Consider the following 10,485-nt stretch of genomic DNA (forward strand, 5'->3'; position numbering starts at 1 on the left):
TAACGCATGCTCAAATGACTACCATAATCACGTTGGGATAAAACTGTAGCTTCAACTTGCAAGATTTTCTTTTATGCCAAATTGCTTTTAAAATGGATAAGATTGTATTTTTCTAACAAAAAAAAAAATACAAACCAATATCCCATTACAATTCACATCGTTATTTGATTTGGATACTTTTGTGGATTGCATTTGCTTCACAAAAAAACCTAATTTTCTCATAATCACGTCCATATACTCTCATAAATCATATTAACCTGAGATTTATTTGAAAATCTAATGACCATCATCATTCATCTGCTTACAACAAAATACAGTTAGACACGGACAAATCTGAAAGTAAACAAAAAAAAGAAAAAGAAAAAAAAAAGTAGGAAAGTGGAAAACGAAGGAAAACGTTACATCAGAGAGTGATTAATTCCTCTTATGCTAAGTAGCCGCCCAAAACCTTTATTATAGCATATCAGTTGCCGACACAGTGACGATTGAAGCGCGTGAGCCCACACATAAAGCACCTAACACCCTAATTATGGACACGTGTACGGTGAATGTGACACGATGCCATTGTTAAGGTATTTAATCGTTAAGTCATTACGGTAAGAGATTGTTTGGGCGTTGAAACTGACAAGTGCTACCTGGCTATCGTTATTCCGTAACCGACCACCTTCTTCTACCGCGCAACCTTATTATCATCCTTCTAGATTCTTCTAATGATCACATACAAAATTATAATGACAGTCTTTATTAATGCATCTTTATTGTAATTTCGTACATGTCTATATTATGTAGTTCTTAATTAGTATTTAATAAACAACGGTTAGCAAGACATTAGTTCTCACATATGTTTTCTTAAGATATATAATTGCATCAAATTTATATCACCGGGAGATGTAAACTTTTTGCAAAAGTAACACTGGAATAAAAGAAACAATTCTAAAAAAAACAAAAGTAATATACTAATGTTACTTTTAATTTCGAACTATGCCAGCAAAACCTTCATCATGTTGTTGCATGTGAGTTTGCCATTAAGGTTCCCATAAATAAATAATTATTTATTAGTTTATTGTCGAAACAAAGATTGATGGTTCTCTTGGACTGCAGCAAATGGGACCACTCTGTTTTGAACACTCTTTAACATTAGCCATTTTTTATAATAAAACATATAAATTCTTTCTAACCAGTGTCAGCGTTTTTTTTTTTTTTCATTGAACTGTTACTTTCAAAATTAATCACAGCATTAATTGTTAATACTGATATGAAAATGAAAAAAGATAAAATAGAAAACATTTTGTATTTAAAAAAAAATCATAAACAACTTTTAGAAACCAACTGAAGAAATGTGATATTTTTACATGATGCACGTTTTAATGCGGGTTTATAATATACATTAACAAGAAGAAGTTATTTTAATATGTTTTCTATTTTCCATATAGAGTTCAAGAAGTAAATGCAAAAGAACATACAAATAATTTTTTTAATTGGATAAATATTTTTATAATAGTTTTTATTTTCTTCATTTAGTTGCATGAAAAATTGTTTTAACTAACCCCGAGGCAGAAAAGGGTGTTTTGGTCAAAGAAAGATTAGAGGAAAGTGCGAATCCCAAGCACGTGAAGACAAACCACTTAATGGAGCCAATGAAAATGAACCAGCCAAACCATACGGGCTATAATATTATTTGTAGACAGACAATGCTTTTACAATATCGTGAGAATTTGAAAGTATAACATTTTGGAGAGAGAAATTTAGAAGATGACATGATGTGGATGATGATGATGGTAGTGATATGATGATGGTGGAGGAGGTGGGACCCAGGTGGAAGTGGGGTTGGAAATTTGAATGTGTGAAAGAAGTTAAGCACAGTGAGAGAATTAGATTTGTGTATATCTTAAAATGAGAGGTGATTGGGTGTGGCGGAACCGAGTTGACACGGTGGACTCGGAGCGAGTGAGGAAAACAAATATCCTAGGGGTGCGTGCCTCTACCACCAGATATTTCTTAGCTGCCCCAAACGCTGCCCCGGGATCTCCCAGCCACTAGTGTGCCACGTGGCGTCTCAAGGCAGCGCGATGCGTTCTCCGGGCAGGGACATGTTAATGAACAATTCTGACTCTACACTCTCCTCCTTCCAACTGCCATTTTCAAATACTCACACAGATAAAATCATGAGAAAACACGACACTACACTCTTTAAGTGCGACAAACTTACTTATAAAACTTAGATATTAAAATTAACTTAAAACATCGTCTTTAGAGTTTTTTATTAATAAAAATATTACTTTAAAAATAACGATAAATGTAGTATGTGTATTGATGTATCAATTATATGACCAATAAAAGATTTCCAAATCCAATAACCATCGTCAACCTTATGATAGCATGAAAAATAATTATTATTTTATTATGTAATATTTAAATTAAAGAATACAATTATAAGTTAAATTCTAAATAAATATTATGGAATTGGGTTATGCATTTTTACTAATATGTATCTATCTTCACTCTTATTTTAATATGAATTCCACAAATATTAATTTTACATATTCAAATTCAATAGAAAAAATCATTTAAAATTGGAAAGACAGTACACTAAAATCTTAAATAATATGTATGAGCTTGACAATGTAATAGTTGATTTAGAAGACACCATATATGTAATAAAAGTGCACTTTAAATTATAACTTAAATTAATTAAGTATTAGACACATTTAATCATATAATTGAAATTATGGATATTGAGATATTAAAGTGTGAAAAGTTAAATGAAATTATTGATAATAATATTGGATATGATCAAAGCTATACATATTGAGATATTGAAATATGATATTGAATTGTGAAAAGGTAAATGAAATTAACGATAATACTATATAGGCTAAAATTTAATATTTACATGTGTTAGAATTTGGTGATATGAGATTTTTAGATTTTGATGATATAAGATTTTTATCTGTTATTATATTTACACAATATATTTTTTATATATTATTTGAGAAATTTACTTGTAACATTTTTGTTATCATCAAAAATATATTTGAGAGGATTTTTTTTTCTTCTCTTGACAACATGACAAATATTTTAATTCAAGAGGTTAAAATCAAGGCTTTTATCTTGTAAAAAAAACAAAGTACATTATAAATCGGTCTAATATATTTTTGTTACTAAGTTATAACGAAATATGAGTTAGAATTGGTTATAATGAAATATTATAGTTGGTTTATGTTGGAAACATTGATTTTGTTTGTTTCTCTTGTTTTTACAATAATTTTAGTTTTTCATTTTCAATTGCATTAAATTCTATCTCATGTGATCAATAATGTTCAAATTAAGGATATGCAATGTTGACAAGTATAGTGACATGTCTACCACGTGTTCATTTGACTCTTTTTTAATGAAAACTATATATTTTATAAAATGTATAGCTATTTGTTAATGTTTAAATGTCTCAAATTCCTTTAATAAAATAAAATCAACACGTGAAAAATATATGTCACTCTGTGTATTAACATTGTTGATGCTTAAGTAAAACGTTTACTATATGAAATAAAATTTAACGCTATTGAAAATGAAAAATTAAATTTATTACTTTTAAAAGTAAAAAAAAACTAAACAAAATAAAAGTTTCGTACAATAAACAATTACAATATTTTGTTATAATTTATGAATTAAAAACATATTTAATTTATTTAAAAATAAATAAATCGGGGTTGAAATATGCATAAATTTTAATATATCACTCGTGTATACATTTATTGGTATATTTATATGACTATTACATAGTTTACATCTTTCTATTAAAAGCATTTGACTAAATAAAAATGTATAAATACAAGTATGAAACTATATACTTCTGAGACATGGGCATTGACATGTTAAAGGTACATAATGATGGTAAGTTGGAAAGAAAACCGCAACTTGGAAAAGCACTTCCCCTAGTTTAGTTTAGGTTGTTTTAATATTTAATTTAAGACATAAAACAAATAGTATACGGAAATCACTTTACACAAAGGAATCTCCCGTCAAGTAGCACTAGCAGCTACCGATGGTATCTTTCAACCCCCACTAAACAACGTGTCTATTTTTTAAATCCAAAAAGAAAATGCACTACTCATTCTAAAACAACATTACGCACTTTCAACAGATTTAATTGAATCATCAACTAAAAATTCGTTTCTTTGTTTCATGAAAAAAAAGGGTTATTGAAGCCAGTGAGTTTAAGTCAACCCTTTGCCTGATATGCCAATAATACAAGTTGTGTCTGCCACGTATGACCAGTCAGACCAATGTTCACTCCAACATTATGGACCTCCCAATTTTGTTAAACACGTCTTTCGTTGACTTTTGAAATACATCATTCTTAAATTATATTTGCATAAGGAAATTTTGGTCATCTTCTTTTCCTCTTTTGATACATTCAAAATCTTATCTAGTAGACCAATTTCAGGAAGTTATGAGAAGCAAAACTTATATGAAAGATGAACTCGAAAAGAGTATAAATGAGAAAAATGAACTCGAAAAAGACTTTATTCGAAAAAAGTGATGTAATCACTTGAATGAACTCGAGTATGTTTCATTAGTATAATGTTTTCTCAAAAATTATGTAGAATTTTTTTTCTAATAATATTAAAACTAATAATTTATTTTGGTGACCGGTTAAAAAGTTACTGTATTGAAAATTTTCTTAACAGATATTCAGACAAATATTATAACGATATTTACTATTTAAAATGTTTTTACTCGAAAAGATGTGTCAATATGAAAAAATTGAGAAAAAGATGATTGAGAATCTAAATGCTTAAATAATGACACGAAATGTAATCCATACGTAGAAAAACTATTAACTTGTTATATTAAGATTTTTGGTTGAATATAACATTAATTTTATATAAATTCGAACGTTGTCTGGACTATGTTTTTTTCATTAAATCCTGTAGAGAAGTCTTCACAAAAGAGTTTTGTGGTGTGGGGATCGCAAATCAAAGCCTTGGAATAATTAGAGAATCGGCAGAAAAATGGCATAATAAATAGGGACGTTACTCCCAAATGACCTCATTAGTTTCCTCACAACACCAAGAAATATCTATCACAGTGCACTCGACAGCGCAACACACCAAACAAACAAGCCAACAAAACCTCACCAACTATTTTATTCTATTATTCACCTCTTCTCCCTCCAATAATTCTACCTTTCCTACACCCACTTTCCTCGTTTTCATTCTTTTCTTTTCTCTCTTTCTATATTTTCGTTATAATATATTGCCAGTGCGGTAAAATATTACAGAAAAAAGTTCCAAAATCCAGAAAAAATTCAACTACAGTTTAACTATTTACGTTTTAATTCAATCATGTATTATCGTGTGTTTGTTAATTATTTTAATACTTATTTAAAAATTGTAGATACTTTAGTCGAAACGAATCTGTTGAATCATACCGTAATCGTCAGATAAAAACTGATGGTCCAGATTAATTTCACGTGACCTTTACATTTAATGGTTTTATAATTAAATACAGGAACACGATCGAACTAGTTATTTTCGTTTAATAATCACGATTTATTTTTCCTATAGTTTTACATCTGTTCACGTGTCTTGTGAGTGGAAAATATATTATTTGCGATCGATTCCGTTTTAGTGTGGGTACGAGAACAAAATAGAAACGTAATATGAGATAACACGACATTCCATATATATATATATATATATATATATATATATATATATATATATATATATATATATATATGATCATATTGCTAATTTTATTATTTAAGGGACTTCGTTTAATATCTAAAAAGTTATATAACTACTTCTTAAAAATTAAATAATCTGATTGAAGATTTTATTAATAAAAAATTAAATTTGAAAAATAATTAATATTAAGATAAAAAAAGAATAATTAAACCTTTTTAGATTATTATCATTTTGATTTTTTACAATCAAGTTTTTCCTACTGTCTAATGTTAAAACGTCTACATAATGATGTGGAAAAAACCACATCTAACATGGTTTAATAAACTATTAAATGTGGGGATTGAATCCTGCTGTAAAATCCACCAGCAACTCTATAATTGTGAAGTTGATATGTCTTTTTGATATATATATATATATATATATATATATATATATATATATATATATATATATATATATATATATATATATATATATATATATATATATATATATATATAAAATTAAATACTACTGAGAAATATCAACCTTACTTAAAGTAATAAAATTGAGATATTAAGATTCATGTTTGTTTTAAAAATAACAAAGGTTGAAGGTTCAAGGTATATTTAATATATAAATTATAAATTCTATATATTTTTTTTTTAAATCTCAGTCACACTTTCCTACTTTTATTCTTTTAATTTTTTATTATATGAGTTATAGTTTCTTGGTTAAAAACTATAAGACATAAGAGATTGACACATGATCCATCAACTCTTGTTTAAAAGTATTTTTTTTTCTCATATTTCATTTTTTACTTTTGTGTGTGATTTTAGAGTCCGGATTTTTTTTTCTATTCTCTACTAAGCATTAAAAATACATTGATGTTGGTATATTATTATTTTTTAATATATTTTAAAACATCATAATCAATATCTATCATATATTTTAAAGGCACAACAGATAAGTAACATAGCAAAATTCAATAAAGAATCTCATTTTGTGATTTTTCATGAGATCGTTATAAGTTTTGCTAGCAATATATTAATTGGTTAAATTAATGTGTTGAATAAAAATGTTAAAATATAATGATGTGTTCTTATTTTTAAATTATGTCTTTTCATAGTAAGTTAAAGTTTTTCTTAACCTATCTTATTTTTGGAAAATTAATTCAAATAATAATTTTGATTATGGTGTTGAATGTATGATTATGAAGTGTGTTCATGAGTGCAAATGCACATGTGCGAATGTGTGTTTTGAAATTAGATTGATGTGTGTTTTGAAATTAGATTGAAAAAATTTAGAACTTTCGAAATTAGAGATGAGATATACATTCTTTGATATTAAGATTGATGAAAAATTGACAAAGATATTATTAATATAATTTTGTGTTCAATTTGATTTAAATATATTTTATTGGATGTACTCACATGTAAATGAGGTATACATGAACATTTGATTTAGATTAAAATGGTTAATAACTTTTTAGCATGATTTTTTTATTGTATTTTGATCTATATTTAATTGATGTATAGATACATTTTTATATATTATGTTTACTCGAGTAACATTCTTAACAATGATTGTTATATTGTTATATATGAAAATCTAAAGTAGTATTGTAATCTTTTAGGAGTGTGTCACTTTTGGTGTGTGATGATGATACATGAAGTAATATTGTGCAATATTATTGAAGATCTCTTATTGACTAAATATAAAACCAAATTATAATATACGGGCTAAACTTCATATTGCAAAATAATGTTGTAAGATTAAGTTAAACTTAAATTCACCATATTGATATACTAAGAGTGTATCTTAGTTGAGGTCCTGGTCTATCATGCCATACAGATCCGATATTGGATCTTTGTCGATCTTCATGTTCAATATCTTTGTTGTAAGGAATTGTGTTGAAAATCTCATATTTAACACATCAACTAAAAATATGACCAATTAGAATGTAAAAAAAATGACAAACATCTCATTAATAAGTTAACTTAGTAAAATTGAGTCAATGTTAAACTTACTACTACAATAAACATTAAACATAAAACCTAGTTAAAGAAATAAATTATCATAGTTTCATCAACTTGAAAAAATATTAAATTTGTGATTGTTTTCGGAAGTAGATTTAAGGAGAGAAAAAAGATGAAAGTGAGGTTATTTTGATTTAGGAAAAGATGGTGAGAAATGATAAAGATGTTCGTGAAAGTTATGTGTATGTTTGATAAATTAAAAAAAATTATATTTTAATTCATGAAATTATATGATTATTATTTTATCATTTGATATAAAAGTGATTAAAATATAATGTAATTGGTGTAAATTATGCTAAAAATAAAATGTGGAGTATTATTTAAAATCAAAAAGTAAATATTGATGAAATTATGTTAAAATGTAATGTAATTGATATAAATAAAATTTAAATAAAATGTATTTATATATTATTATAATTGTTGTTATTTTTTTCTTATTTTTTAAGGTTGCTTCTTTTTCTTTTAAAGGGACTACTTCCTCGTAATAGAAATTGGATCACACCAAAATACCTATAATAGATTGCATCACTAGCAACCATGAACACACCACACCGCAACAAACGAAACATAACCACGATCATCATAAATTAGTTGCCACCATCTCGAACACTTGAACCACCACCCACCATAAGCAACCATCACCTCCAACACACAACAATAGGACCACTGCCCACGGCCAATGTGGAAGTGAAAAGAGCCATAAGCCAAATGGTTTAAATTTTAATTAAGCTTATAAAAAAATAATTTATGAATTTTTCTAAGCAGCTATCTGGTTCCAACAAACCGGAGAAATACATAGGAGGCATAATGCGTATTTCATCACACTTGTACCTAAAACACAACCCAATATATTTCAATGATTTTAGGCAATATCTTTGGTTGGTTGCGTTTATAACGTAATATGTAAAGTGTTGGCTAACATGGAGGATGAAGAAAATGCTTTTAAAAGTGATAAACTATTCTCAATCAACATTCATCAAAGGGAATGGTAGACTTTATCCTTATAGCTAATGAAGTATTGAATGAGATTAGGAGAAAAATATGAAAGGAATAGTGGTCAAGGTCAATTATGAAAAAACATATGATTCAAGAAAACAAGGTGATTTTAAGAAATGGAAAGGTAGATGCAAAACAAATATCAATAAGTATTTTTGTATGGCTTAGGTGAATGCATGATTATGGATAAAATATAAAATACCTAATGTAACATTGCATGTGATTGATATCTAAACTCGACGCAAAGCTTAAAATTAATGTGAAAATGTACTTAATGATAAAGGTTGTAAAAGAAAAAGATATAGGAGAGAATAACATACATCTTTTAGATACGGTGAAAGGATTGCTAGGTTGTGTATTGAATTGAAAATGCATTGGAAAACATGTATAACTTATGTAAAAAAAATTACAGGTTATAAAGTAAGAAAAAAACAAGTAGCTCAACAGATGAAAATAAAGAAAAATAGTTATGGTAAGAGAAATGAACTCCTACAACAGGAAAATTGGTAAAGTATGTAAAATTAGTAAAATGTGAGTATTAGAAAGTGGAAACCTCACCTTACAAGTCGGTTTTGTGGGGTTGAGTTAGGCTTAAAACCCACTTTCTAATATGGTATCAGAGCCATGGTTGAAGCCTATCCTAGCGAGTTCTAAGTTGACATTGTATTCTTTTATTCCACCCGCTATCGGGTCGTTATCGGACCACCCAATTTCTACTATCACGCATAAGATGTCTATACCTCAGTGTGAAGGGGTGTGTTGGAAGTCCCACATCGACTAGAGATAAGGCCAAATTATAATATATAAGTGAGGTGCAAACTTCACTTTACAAACCGGTTTTATAGGATTGAGTTAGGCTTACAAATCACAGTGAGTGTGACAATAAAAAAACAAAAAGAAAACAAGATGACAACAATAACTACCTCGGACAACAATCTTCATACAAAGAACGTACAGAGAGATTAAAGTAATTCTATTTATGTATGCTTTATTAAATATGCTCTCCCCTTACACGTGTATATCAATATATGGATGTTTGAAATTTTTGAGTTAAGATGGTTCGATGGTAAGTTTTCTTTAGAACAAACCTTAACCATGACATAAACTTAAAATATACAGTATTATAATATAGAATAATATTTAAAATAGAGTAATTTAATTGTAACTAAAATATACAATGTTAAAAATAATAAGTTATTATTTATTTGAATACACAATAACATTTTTTTTCTTACTAATAATAAATATACATATACTTTTTGCTATTCATTTACATTATTAATATTTATTTTACTTATAATATATTTATTTATATAGTGTCAATATTACTTTTTACATAAATATAATTTTAATATCATTTTAAGGTATGTATTATATATATTTTTGTCTCTGTAAAAAGAAATTCATTTATATTGATTAACTAATTGATTTTTTTACATGTCACTTAAGTCAAATACAAAGCAACAGATTATAACAATAAATTTAAAGAATTTTTTTAAGTGCTTTATGTAAGGGACTTATTTAATAGAACTGCAAGAGATGCAAATAAATTTAACCTAAAGAAACAGGTGAAATTACAAATAAGGGCAGGGTGAATGTATATGCGTAATGATGATGGGTGAGCATGGATGTGGATGATGTGAATACATGATGATGCATGTGCAGAGTAACATGACGTGACACAGGGTCTGAGGTGAGAGGAAAATATCATTGCCACGTATGCATTCAATCTAGGCTTCTCAGAGCTCCTAAAGATCTTCTCCTTCTTTCTCTCTCCCAGT

This window comes from Vigna umbellata, chromosome 8, assembly GCF_029865625.1.
Source record: "Vigna umbellata cultivar VRB3 chromosome 8, Vumbellata_1.0, whole genome shotgun sequence".
Classification (NCBI taxonomy): domain Eukaryota; kingdom Viridiplantae; phylum Streptophyta; class Magnoliopsida; order Fabales; family Fabaceae; genus Vigna; species Vigna umbellata.